The sequence below is a fragment of the Amblyomma americanum genome, chromosome 1 (genome assembly GCF_052857255.1).
Source record: "Amblyomma americanum isolate KBUSLIRL-KWMA chromosome 1, ASM5285725v1, whole genome shotgun sequence".
NCBI classification, from domain to species: domain Eukaryota; kingdom Metazoa; phylum Arthropoda; class Arachnida; order Ixodida; family Ixodidae; genus Amblyomma; species Amblyomma americanum.
The window spans coordinates 187,942,864-187,957,045 of NC_135497.1; positions in this window are offsets into that span (position 1 = coordinate 187,942,864).

The following is a 14,182-nucleotide window of genomic DNA, read 5'->3' on the forward strand; positions in this document are numbered from 1 at the left end:
GATTCTCGCTTGAAAGCGGCTCCAGATAGAGCCGCGATCGACGGGGTACGCCTACCCTGTCTCACCGTTCGGTTGATTTTTTTTTTTCGCTCTTGTACTGCCTTCAAAAAGCTACCTTTGCCTGTACTGCTGCGCTCACTTTCACTCATGCCAAGTACAGACTGGTGGAGCACAGCATAGACTCCCAAGTTTTGCTCATGCGCAGAGTGCAATAGTATAAAAATGTATGAGATACAAAATCAGTATTTCCCTTATTTGTAGGGAGGGGGTGGTGAATGCGCCCGTTGTTTGATGCTGTTAACGAGCCTTTACAGTCTGCAGATGTATACCTTTGTCTCTCTCTCTCTCTCTCTCTCACACACACACACACACACGCACACACACACACGCACACACACACACACGCACACACACACACACACGCGCACGCACGCGCACGCACACACACGCACACACACACACGGGCGCGCGCGCGCACGCACGCACGCACACCCAGGCACACTCACAAACGCAGCAGGTTTCAAACTCGCAAAACTGAAGCTGAACTTACGTAATCTGTCCTCATCAGCAAAATAATAATAATGAAGTGCTTGCTGCCACCAGCGTTTTTTTTAAGTGAATTCCGCGATGCTGCTTGTTCTTCGCGCAGTCATGACGCAGGGTTGATTATAAATATCGCGTACGATAAACAAGGCTTTCCTCTCCTCTGCTTCTCGACGTCGCCTTAATTTCGACCAAAAATGGTTTGACAAAGGGCACATCGCGCATCTTGTCATTATTTTACTCCTGAATTTTCCATGTAATACAACAGAGCTGTAACACTAAAATGAATTGACCATATAATAGTTAACACTCAGTATCAGAATCAACTCCCTCATTCTCTCTTTCGTAACGACAGTTTCTTACCGGTGAAACCTTATCCGAGTGCTGTGTGTTGTGGAAAGTTTGATTGTTGAAGAATGATGATAAGAATATGATATCCGCGTAATTTTACCAAGAAGCGCTAGTTTTAAGTCCGTGATCTATTCTCCCGGGTCTCCAGAAGAACAAGTCAAATTATTTTTGCAGCAGCCAAGCAATAAATTTGCGGTCTAGTCTTTCCTACGCCTATACCCCAATGCAGGAATGCATGCCTATACTGTTTAATCTTTTGACCTCTTGCATACACAAGCAACAACACACGGAAGGCTGTCATTAAAGAAATCTTTATGCACTCCTTTCATTACGTCACTTGTAATCACGGCAACAGCGATGACGGAGCGTGCACGATATGTCGATTTAGAATCCTCGCCTGTTCTCGGCGCAAGCATTTGGCTTTAATTTAATTTGCTTTCCAGTAGTGTCATGCGCTCCAGGTGAACTCGGTCTGGCGGATGCAAGGAACGGAGACGGTAGCGTTGCCACAAGCGTATATTTACAGACATTTTATGCAAGCAACGAGCAAAGCAGACACACACGCGCCGACAGCGGGCAAGAGTGCATGCGAGGGAGGCTGCGTTCGAACGCAACACATCACAAAGAAAAACTACCGGTGCGTTCCAAATGGATAAAAAGGTGCAACGTTTTCAAGGAGTCTCTCTTTGGTACTCTCGTGAGGATACTGTACATTCATAATGGGATAAATTTATCACTCGTACGGTTTCTTTTATATAAATGTTCGCTTTCCTCCGTGTGCTTCTCTGCGCACGAAATTAGCGCAAGATTTTTGCAGCGCTGTTGTTGTTCCTACCGCACTACTTGCAAGCTAACTTTTAGATGGCCAAGCACCATTTGCGTAAGCTTTGCTCTAAGACCTGCATGCTAGATGAAAGGGGCAGCAGCGCCGTCTGCTCGCTTCGGCGCAAACGGTCTCAGCGCGACACTCGCACATAAAAGGCGAGTGTTCGCGCGTGATTATTACCTTCGTGTGGGCCAGTCGGTGATGCATCATGGAGAGGTGCGGGGCGAACGAAACAAGGACGACACAAAGGAAACAGCACGAGCGATGAACTACAAACTGAATTTTTAATTGAAAAGCAGGCCGTATTTTATGCTCCTAAATCACAGAGGACCAGTAATCAGGGAACACGAAAGCGCAATCATGCCAACACGATAGATGACTGTCGTGTTGGCATGATTCCGCTTTAGTATTCCCCGATTACTGGTCCTCTGTGATTTAGCAGCATAAAATACGGCCTACTTTTCAATTAAAAGATTCAGTCTGTAGTTCATCGCTCGTGTGGTTTCATTTGCGCTGCACCTCTCCATGATGGTTCACGCGTGTTTTATTTTGTCGAGTGTTCTCGTGGCGCGGATGGACGGACAAAAATCCACGGACACAGAGAGGGGAAAATGTAGCCGCTAAATGCATGCCTACATTAGAAGTGACAAGAGGTAGTGCAAAGGATTGAACACAGACGGTATTTAACACTGTCATTCGAGAAGAAGCGTAAAAGCACTGCAGGTAAAAAAAGCTAAGAACGAACAATTGTCATTCTGACCGCATTCTTTCACTCAAGTCCCTTCTCCGATTCAGAGGGAAATGTGGCGTGGAATCTAAAGTTGCCTATCGAATTTTATCGCTTAACATACGTTATCAGTGCAAGGACAGGAAGAGATTGGCCGTATCTGATTACCTTGTAGACAAGGGCAGTGGCGAAACCACATCAGCAGCTGCCTTCGCATATCTGACCACTTTCGATGCTTATCGTTTCTTGCCATTTGTTCTCGTTTCCTCTGCGCAAGATAGGCGCATCCATTTGACGCCAAACTGTGCGCCCCACTTGGAGAACAGCGCGGGTAATTTGAGCGCGATAGCTCGGTGGGAACCATTTTAGTCAACGAATATCTTCAGGTGGAATGTCCAACGGTGCATTTGCCAGCCTCACGTTTTGCCGCGAACGCTAGGAATGCCTTGAAAGTGGAGAGGAGGAGGGAAGGCACGCCGATTGGGGAGGGAGCAGGAGCGCTGAAACGAGCGCGATGTGTGGCGAGAGGAAGCAACCAGCCGCTGGCGTTGCAATGGAGCAAAGGGATTGCTCTTGAGCCTTAAGGATAGTTACCGGGCCAGTTGGTACATGATATCACCGAAAAACAGCGCGCTTACACGGGACATAGAAAGAAGACAGGCACACACGCAGCGCTGACTTACAATAGCAGGTTTATTGCATTTCTTGCAATAAATACCGGAAAGGAAAACAACAAGCAAAAGAAGGCGAGGAAGAGGTCCTTCTGTCACATCATGCCGTCATGGTTATTCGAGATATTCAATCTCTTTTCTTGTCAATGCTATCGATGGTGTGCTAACGCATGACGCGCCTTTCCTGTCTATGATGAATGCTTTATAAATCTCCAGCTTGTGCTGATGATTATACCGCCTCAAAATGTGCCTTCGTCCAAGGTTAGCAGTGCACTGAAAGGCAGAAACATGTTTTGCCAGTGCGCTGCCGTATCCAGTGCTGATGTTATTGGCGTGCTCTCGTAAACGGTCGTTTATGCAGCGTCCGCTTTGACCCACATAAGACGCTCCGCATGACAGCAGTATCTCATAGATTACCTCAGTGTCACAGGTGGTGAACAATTTTTCATGCCTCTTATTGCACCGCGCTGGTTTTGAGGCTTCTTCGTTCATCACTCTGCAAAGCAAATTGAGCTTTCTGGGTGCAGTTAGGATAAGATCCACTCCAGCACACCCTACTATCTTCTTCAACGCGTGGCTGATCCAGTTCAGACACGGCACATCAGCCATCTTCTCTGTTTCTTTCCGTGGCTTCTTCGGGAGGATAGATTGACGGAGGTCTTTCAAGAGCTTGAAGCCGACCCCTGAAATGAGGGCATCCGGGAAGCCCGCTTCGCGTAGACGTTTCAGCTGGGATTCCATGCTTTTTCGCTGTCGGTGATGGCGCGATCTTTTGAGGGTATTCTTCAAGGCGCTCAAAGCTATTGCTCGTTTGACTAGCTTAGTGTGCGAGGCCTGTCGTACGATGTGATGACGTAAGGTGCTAGAAAGGTGAGGCGGAGCGCTGTTACGCCCGTCCTCTGCCGCAGTGGTGCATGACCAGCGCCAGCATGTGCAAGCAGGCTGGTCGGCTGGTTGCGTAGAGGTCCCTCTCTCACGTGCGATCGGAAAGCCAGTGATAATAGACACCTTTAGCATACCGTGTTACCGTTACCATGACCGGAGTCGGGAGCCCGCGCGCCGTCACTGCGCATGCGCAGATCGCCAAGAGGTCACCAGATGGCGCCAGGTACCTGGCAGCTGCGCGCAAGCCTTCCGCATCGGGATTACGCATCGGGACCAATCAGCGCATGCATATTGACGGTGGGCGGGATTCCGGTACTCCGGTAACGGTATCACTATGAAAAACCTAACACTCGCCAAGAAAAGGAAGAACAATAGGGTAAAAACAAATGACATTTCGGGACCATTACGGGTCCCTTTTTCACATATGAAAACGAAAAATGAATTCCGGTAACGGTAACTCGCTACGCGGTATGCTAAAGGTGTCTAATAGAGAGATAGCATAGCGCGATTCGCTACCATGATCCGCTTCCGGGAGGTGCCACTGCGCAAGCGCATATCGCCCTGGGGACGCCAGATGGCGTCACGTGCCCGCCAGCTGCGTTTGCGCGTGCCGTGTCGGGACCATGTTCTAACACCATGGTCGGGACCAGTCAGCGTGTACCCAGCGGTGCCCCGCGGTAGCGGATCGCGCTATGTTATAACTCTCTAATGGACACCTTTCGCATACCGTGCTACCGTTACCGCAGTACCGGGAGCCCGCCCACGACCGGTGAGCACGCGCTGATTGGTCCCGATGCTGCAGGCGCACGCGCAGCTGCCAGATGCCTGGCGCCGTCAAGAAGGTTTGCGCATGCGCATTGGCTTCACGCGGGCTCTCTCTACTCCGGTAACGGTAACCTTTCTTTCTTTCCTTTGAACTCTTAGATGCATCCGAGATTATGAAGTGAGGTTCGAGTTGAGTAAACAGCCCATATGTCGCTGTCTCTGAGAAAGAACTAAATTTTATAAATCGGCAGTTTTGCCTCATGGAATAAAAAAATATGCATTCTCAGAGGGATTTCTTTTGCTGTTCTTGATGTTTTTTTCAGTGTTGCCTGCGCCCTTATAAGCTTTGGCTTCCTGAATAAATTATCTATTGTTAGCGCTGTGCCTCGTCCCTTCTCTTCCTTTGGCCTCGTGTCGTTGCTCTGTTGCACTACAAATCATGTCTGACCACGTGCCCACCAGTTCATGTTGTTTGGCATGCTATTTCCTGACTGGCACTGCGGGTAGGAATTGAGGCGAGGTTGAAATGTCTCCCGCATAATTCTGGCATGCCTTTCAGATTCGTTGGCAGACAATGGTTGGAACGGGTCGCCGTCAGAAGCACCGCTGGTTGCTCTTGTTGGAAAACTGGGGGGCTCTTCGGCGTCTTCATGACGAGTTTCACCAGGGAGGAATTTATCCTTCCGAGAACATGGCTGCTCTCCACTTGAGTTGTCCCTTGGCTGCTCAGTGTGGGACACCTGGTGGCCTGCAGCATCAAAACACTGTCAGCGCGGCCTATTCTAGAGATAGCTGATTTGATCTACATAAAGCCGAGTGCATGCATAGGCCACTGGGCACTGCAAAATAATCCTCACCGCTATGTTCTCACCGGCGTCTGTCGTGCAGCGCCTCATTCTACATCTAAATCTGTTAAACCGAATTTTCCAGTACACATCCTACACTGCTTTTGCTGCTCTGCGTTTGTGATTCCACTAAAGCGAACTTTTTATAAAGCATTGCTTGGAGTCGGTTCCTAATTAAACTGCCGTAACCTAAGTGCCGAGCGACTTTAGCTAGCATTCAAGCCCTCAGTGAAGGTCACAAGTCACGTCCGCTCACACTTGATCAACACTAACACCTCCAAAAGGCGAAACCGAACCAAACAACCAATAATTAATATCTAAGTATCTAAGTTGAAACAGTAATCTATGTTGGAACAGTCATATTGCCAATACATAATCATCATCCTACAGAAAACTTGGACTTCTTCACCACAAACTTAAAAGCGTTCCTTCCCGGATAAAGCAGTTAGCATACTGCAGCCTCATAAGACCCAAACTAGAGTATGCTTGCACAGTCTGGGACTCTTACACCAGAAAGAATATTGAGGCATTGGAGGCTGTGCAGCGGAAAGCCGTGCGCTTCGTCTTTCCTAAATATCGTATTTATGTATATTTCTTGTAAACATGTCTCTGTGTACTCTGCTTACTTATGTTTCGCGCGATGAATTAATATTCACAATGCTGTATTTTTTTCGGCCCTTCTGCTAGGGCCCACTTAGGGCCTGCAGCATTTGTTAAATATAATAAATAAATCAATAATCCAAAGGCGCAGTTCCAGGGTTGGGCTGAGTGCGGGAAGTGAGATTTGTACATGCTGCGGTGTACGACTGATCTCCTATATTCATGGGTTACACTTGCAAAATTTAAAAGTTACGGAGAGAGGCGAGAAGATCCGAACAACACCACTGGGCGTGTCACTGATGGATACTGCATGTTCAGTTTCTTTCAAAGCCCCAAAATGAACTGCAGCCACCGCGGTGGCTCAGTGGTTATGGCGCTCGGCTGCTGACCCGAAGGACGCTGGTTCGATCCCGGCCGCGGCAGTCGAATTTCGATGGAGGCGAAATTCTAGAGGCCCGTGTACTGTGCGATGTCAGATCACGTTAAAGAACCCCAGGTGGCAGAAATTTCGGGAGCCCTTCACTACGGGGTCCCTCATTGCCTGAGTCGCTTTGGGACGTTAAACCCCCATAATCCAAACCAAGATGAACTCGTATCGTACTATCACCGACCTGCCAATGAGTGATTCGTGCTTCCTGGGGCAAGAATTTTTGTCTGCGATGACCGAAATAAAGCAACAACGCATTTACCGAAACTGGCCAAAATCCTGTCAATCACTCTTCAAATTCAGTCACAGCAAGAATTTGCGCAGGCTAGCTTCTCAAATGTGTTGGTCGCCATGGAGCATAAATTTCTGCTTGCCCCCTGTTCTGGCCCCGGTGGAACTGAATTTTCTTCACGCGGCCTAAGACGAATTTGAACTTCTCAGCATACGGAACAAGCGTTTATTTCAATCTTGGATAGTCGCTGTTACACTGATAACACGTTCTATAGGAGCAACGCCATTTATTCAGCTTGCAGTATGTAGGGGCGAAAGTAAAAGCACTGCAATAAGTAGCAGGTGTGGTTGTGCAGAGGGAATAGAAAAAACTGATCATTACAAGGAGGTTTCGATCAAAGACTACAGGAATGTTTCCATTGAAATAGTGCTGCAGATGCGTGTTCGAAATGTAAAAGAGCCCAATCATGTAATAGAGTCATGAAAGTAGCCACGCAGTTTCATTACAGGAAAGACATAGCTGTGCAGATAGAACGTAAACTTGTACGAATCATGTGCGCAAAAACACCGCAACAACTGAGCGCACTATATCTATGTAGTTACCGAGCTGGGATATATATCGAAAATATCAATTCACATTTTTTTTCTTACATTAGGCATGCAGCGGTTTAATTGTATGCGAATGCAAGCTTTATTTTTTTTTTAAATCGAAAGCGACGATCAACGTGCGATTTGAAATCGAGGCTAGTTTTCAGCAATGTCAAGCAGCCCATACAGAATCCAAAACTACATCAAAGTGCCCGTTGATGCAGTGCCCAACGTCGCATCTTTCACAAATGCTTCAATGAAAACAGACGCGCCACAAAGCAGAGTCTTTCTTACAGCTAGCGGCTTGTATCCTTACCTGTTTCCTATGTCTAAAATGTCACAGAGTTGGGAAACTGAGCTGAAGACGGTACATAGAATGCCAAAATGTATATGAAAGAAAAGAATACTTTTTTAGCCTCATCGTGTGGTTCATAAAGTCCCTGCGCAGTCAAATACACCAAAGCTTTCAATGGTTGCATGACATCCATGCAGCATGGGCGGTTTATATCGCGAAGAAAAAAACCAGCGACCGTTCAGCAGCGTACAGATATCGCTGCGAATGTTATGCCAAATACAGAGTGGCAAATGGCAGAAAAATCCAACTCTAGAAGCGAACAGTTTTGGGAAGCAAATTTTCTAGACTGACTTTTGGTCCTTTTGAAACTTTTGATCAATCAATTCGCGGTTTAAAGTAAGTAGTATATGTCCTCTAAATGTACCGGCTAAAGATGTTGAGCGCCTTTATGCAGAAGCTCACAGAAAAATGCAGCATTTCAACGACTTCATCAGCAATGTAAAGTTCAGACTTACCTGGAACAAGAAGCCAAGAACGCAAAGGGTTTCGTGGTGCTTCCTCCGCGCCTAACTTCTTCCCATGTTCCGAGATGCAGCTGCTGATGGTTTGCTGAGCGCCATGGGAGTCATTGTCTGTCACCACTCTGTCACCAAAGGGTTTACACTCGGAACAGAAACTTGCGGATGTCTAAAAAAAGCAGGACCCTATGCTTTCGGCGCAGCAAGAGATTTTCATTTCATGAACACATAATGCCCCACCCGGATTTCGTCTTGACCACTTGACGCAGACGCGGAGTTCTTTGATATACGATGTACAGTGCAAATCCGTCCAACCAGGAGTGCTACATAAACTCGTCTCGAGAGCTGTTGCGACAAGTCAACTGTTTCATTTTACACGCAATACACTTGCAGCAGCAATTAGACGTACACGCGTCATTACACCTCCTTTCATAACGTAAGCTAACTGACGCAAACGACACCAGAGGTTGTCTACAGAAACAGCATCTTCTTCGGGAATCTACTCATCTGTCTCTCTTGCTTCCCATTGTTTAGCAGAACCAGCTTGCAACGCAGAGGAGCAAGATGAGAGGAGCACCCCCATCGTGCCTCCGGAAAGCAAAACTTCCACGATTCTTCGGTGCTGGTTAATCAGTCACACATAATCCAGTTACCACTCCGACTGACAAGTTAAAACATTGTGTGGAAAAAGATTGTTGCTTCCTTGACAGCATACGCTTTACTGGCGCGCAATGCTCAGAGCTGTTCGTGTACCTTTTGAGAGCGGCAGACAAAGGCGCAAACTACAAAACATTTGAGGTAATGAAAGCGCACACCCCTTTCCGTTTAGTAGCTAGAATGTTGAATGATTAACAGCTAGAAAAGATGTTGATGGCCCCTCCTGCGTAAACTCATGACTGCCACCAGTTGACTTCAAGGTGGCTCGGAGAAAGCCACAATGATATAAAGGTTGAATACGATCCATTTTTAACCCTATACATATAGCATCACTATAGCATATTCTAAATAAGTGTAGACTATATAGGAGACGAAAGAGGTGGAGAGTTGTGCCTCGTTCCTTGCGCGCTCTCGAAGGCAGCGGGCGACGGTACCTGCCTCTTCTCGCTTCCACGGAGAATACGAGAGTGGTGTTTGGGAACGAGACCGTTTGGTTGTAAAATAAGGCTTGAGGAGAAGCTAAGAGATTTCCGCAAATGGTCAGTTCGTTAGTTGCACAACTCCTTGCCCAAATCTCAGCATCTTCTGCAGCCATTATTAGAACGCAGTATTCGCAGCGGCGTTAGAACTCGACAAGGTAGAGTCGAGTTGGTCTGTCGGGCAGAAAATTGGTTAGTGGGTTCCTGTAAACGCCGTCGAGTCGGGTGTAGGAGTCGAGAGGTCGAGTCCGGTAAACCCGACGGCAAGAGGTGGTTTGACTCGCAGATTCTCTGCGCAATTTACGCTTAATTCCCTTTCATGCCTGAGGAAATGATGTTCTGCAGGGAAGAGGAGGAGCTGGCAGGAGCCGGTTTATTTTGCGGGCGGCCAAGCAATCGCAGGGCGCGCCGCGACTGTTGTCTCGCTGGTGTCGAGTTCATGCAAACGGGCAGCCGTCGAGTTGGGGTGACCTTGATCAGTACTACGCCTGACTCAATAGCCCGAGAGCTCATTAACTGGGCATCATCGGAAGAGCTGTACAACCCGGGCGAAGCTCGAACTACACCGAAGTGAACTACACAGAGACACAAACACTTAAATCAGTGACTCAGGCGGAGCAATTGCCGACAGGCTAATCCCGCCTGTAGATTTACGCCACCACCACATTACAGAGGAGATACTTTCACCCACTAAACCCTTCCCTCAACCGAGAAGAAGCCATGGCATGACGACAGCTGCAAACTAATTCATTTCCCTGTATAAGTATACCCTTCGCCTCTTTCACCCCACGCAATACCCCCTTCCTGTCCCTTCCATGGAGCAAAGCGCACAGTACGTACACCACTGCACATGGGAATGCCCGCGCCCCCTTCCTGGCTAGAGGCTACCCTCATACTCTTCTACCCACAACTTCCTCATTGCACTGACCAACTCAGACCCGCATGCAGGAGTAGCGACGGCTGATCCAGCGGGCAAACAGCCCATGCTAGACGCTCATGTAAGAAAAACAAAAGAAGTTCTCCCGCTCGAGCCACCCCTGTCGGGTTCATGAAAACGAGGCTTGTGTGCGTAGTATTCTTGTATTCGCGGGGTGTGACATGTGCTGGAGGAATTCGAATGCGGTACGTGGTGTGAAAACTAGCTAAACTACAAATTTTGGACAAATCAGTGCCCCTGATTTTGTAGCACAAAATCTATAAGAATTTCCACAACTGAGACAAGAATTAATAGCTTTGACACTCCGAAGGACATTTCTTCCGCTGAAAGCGATATCAACGTGGTTCTGTGGCAGTGTCTACGTCGCATATATTTGCTTGAGCACATTTCCCAGAATTTTAGCATGCTGCTAGTATCTGCTACGTTTGTGGTCGAGCGACTGGTGACCTTACTGACCCACACGCAGTAGTAGGCATTTTTTTTATTTGTTAAACATTTTGCTTTCTTCGAAACGAGATTACCGGCGCTCACTAAAGGCAGTATATATTTAACACAGCTTCGGTGATATTTACAGCTGTATTATTGCTCGTTGTATGCGGAGATGTGGAACCAAATCCGGTTCCAAACGACGCGCAAACCCTGCAGATAAATTCAGAAAGCCAAATTGAAGAAATAAATTGTTTGGGGGGGGGGCGGAAATGGCGTGATGTGAGACAGGCGTCATTTTCTTTTCTTAAAACCAACTTTCATTTTCCTTCACTTAATGCGCGGTTCGGGCGTCCACCGAAGTATGTGAGAAAGGCGTAATTTCCTTTCCTTATAATATTAATTGGTTTTGGGGGAAAGGAAATGGCGCAGTAGCTGTCTCATATATCGTTGGACACCTGAACCGCGCCGTAAGGGAAGGGATAAAGGAGGGAGTGAAAGAAGAAAGGAAGAAAGAGGTGCCGTAGTGGAGGGCTCCTGAACAATTTCGACGAACTGGGTATCTTTAACGTGCACTGACATCGCACAGCACACGGGCGCCTTAGCGAGCGTTTTTCCTCCATAAAAACGCAGCCGCCGCGGTCGGGTTCGAACCCGGGAACTCCGGGTCAGTAGCCGAGCGCCCTAACCATTGAGCCACCACGGCTTTCCTTAAAACCAACTTTCATTTCACTTGCCTTGGCTTACGGGCGCGGTTCGGGTGTCCACCGAGATATGTGAGACAGGCGTCTTTTCCTTGTCTGACCTCGAGCTACATTGAAGGTCAAACTTGCGGCCCTCTAAAAGCTGGCGCAGTGCTTAAAATCAGCGTAGTGAAGCTTTTCGCTTCAAAAATTGAATGGAACACTTAAGCTCCGCCTTAAGGGTATGACGCGATAGCGTAATGTGTTAATTCCCATATATGCAGAAGTCATTCTCTACTTTACTTCACAGATACCCGGGAGCCCTTGACGGTTCCGCGCGTGGACGGAGCAGCTGCGCAAGGTTTCCGCCGCTGGCGCTCCGTCGAAGCTTGAAGCTTCACACATACCCCGGGTTTTTCAGCATTGCTAGTGAAGTAGTGCTTTTCGCACTAGTCATTTAGTGCGACAGTATGTGCGAATGTCTCACCGGTTAAAGCGTTCCAATAATCACAGTTTACGTTTTTATAACAACTGTCTCCGTTACAGAGTCGTAAAAACAAAGTTTCAAGAGCAGTTAATTCCGCCACTTATGCAAATTTTTAAAACTTACTGAGGCATAAGGCCAAGTCCTGCTTAGATGAGTCTCTGCAGCATATATTTTATCCTTCACAAATTTGATCCCCACCGGTACAGCGCATGTCTGATGAGACCCTTCTTGCATAGGACACCAGGACGCGGGTCTGAATTGAAAGTCTGCCCGCCCAGTTCCATGACCCAAATATGGACGATTAGTGAACTGTACCTTTCTGCAGATGCTGTGCATATGCGGCCATTGCAGTCTACGCGTCCGCTACGCTGGCAGCCGAATCTTCGCCGTCGTCCTCCTCGCGCCTGCAGCGCGAGCTTCCCATCACGAAGGTTCATGAAAGAGGCGCGTGAGTGGGGAAATAAATTTAGCCGATATAAGCAATGTCTTTCATGTTTTTTAGGCCTCAGCAATATAAGCTTTACACTGCAGAACACGACCAGTGAAAACAAGAGACGTAATACGCCCAATAATACGAAGCACCAACATCCCCTTGTTTTTTTTTTTTTAAGCACGGCTTCGTTTAGGCTAGTAATGCACGGTTAGGGGACGTACCATCCGTAACAGACACAGTTACGTAAAATATTTTTACTTTCAAAGAGCGGTATCTTCAAGCACGAAATACCGCACACGTTGCATATATATTTTGTTACAGAAAAATACAAAAAAGGCCATAAGGGCAGGTAATTTTTCAGCCTTCCTGTTTTCAGAATGCACTTTTGCTGCTTTCAAAGTTGGCAGCAACGCGAACGCGCAAAAGCAACGGTGGCAATCGAGGCAATCTAGACCAGCGCCGGTAGAAATGCCCCCTTTTCGCCCACTCGTGCGCACAGCAGTCCCCGCTTTTGCTTAAACTCTTGTTTTCTCGCACTGTCTGGCGCATGCATACTATCGGGGATAAACGTCTCCAGGATGAGCATGTGGCAGCTGAAGGCGCTGTTTATGTTTTTAGCCGATGGATGAACGTCAAACTTGTGCAGGTGAACGTAGAACTCGCATGATCTAATGTGTGGTAGTAAAATGAGGTGATCGATAAAAAGCAAGGAACCTTCTTATCGTGTACCCTGCAAGGACAGGGTTAATTGGAGAGACATGGGAGAGGCCTTAGCCCTGCAGTGGGCGTGGTCAGGCTGATGATGATGATGATCCTGGAATCTTCTCGTCCCCGATAGTTCTTTGATCCCTGGTGTGACGCAGTTTCGACTTCCCGTGGAACGAAAACTCTCTTACATTTTTTGAAAGGATATTGGTCTCACACACACTGCGAAAATCCCTTGTGTGTGCACGTGAGTGCGCGAGTTCTGTGTGTATGTGTTTCGTTTTTTCACCCTTACCTGAAGTAGCCTGCCACGTAGACTACCAGGCTAAAATTTCCAGTAATCATTGAAGTATTCCTCCTCCTCATCGCACGATTTATGAATAAGTAAGGTGACAATTTTTTCTGTCGATATGCACCCACCCTCTAAGTCGTCATAATTTCTGTGAATTTTCCTTTCGCCCCATCTTTTTTTTTTCTCTCTCTCTTCTAGTATCTTCAAATTTCGTCTCGGCCTGATCCAGAGCACTGATCGGCCGCTACTGAGCGGAAGAGCCGCATCATCATCAGACGTGGCCTCGTGCCTCCCTGCTCGGACAAGGCTTCAACGTCGCTCGCTGGGCAACTGCGTCGTCCTTCGCATCGTGGAATGAACAGTCACGCAGCGGAGGCGGACGGAATCTGAAGCAAAATTATGCTGGACAGCGACTTGGGCTATCGGCGGGACTGGCGGGATTTCGTAAGTCAGACACGTTTGAGGAGAAGTTAGTAGGGCGTTTCAGAAATAATGTGAATGCTGGTGAACTCTGTTGGCGTGCTTATTCACCGTTGGCATATCGGCCTGCCGGAGAAAATGGGGTCGTCGCGCCTTGCCAGCAGCTGATTTCGTTCACTCAAGCCAGGATTGAGAGCAGCACAATCGTGGCGCGCGAATGCGCTAGTCACGTGATTTTTTTGTATTTCGCGGGCTTTCTTCGGAGCTCGGAAAAGAAAAATCACGTGAGGCTTTCCTTATCGCAAATAAATGGAATGGGGGTCTCTGAAGGTGCACTCCAACTTAGCTATTCACATCTGCTGTCTAGAGTCAATATTTACGCATTTAGAAA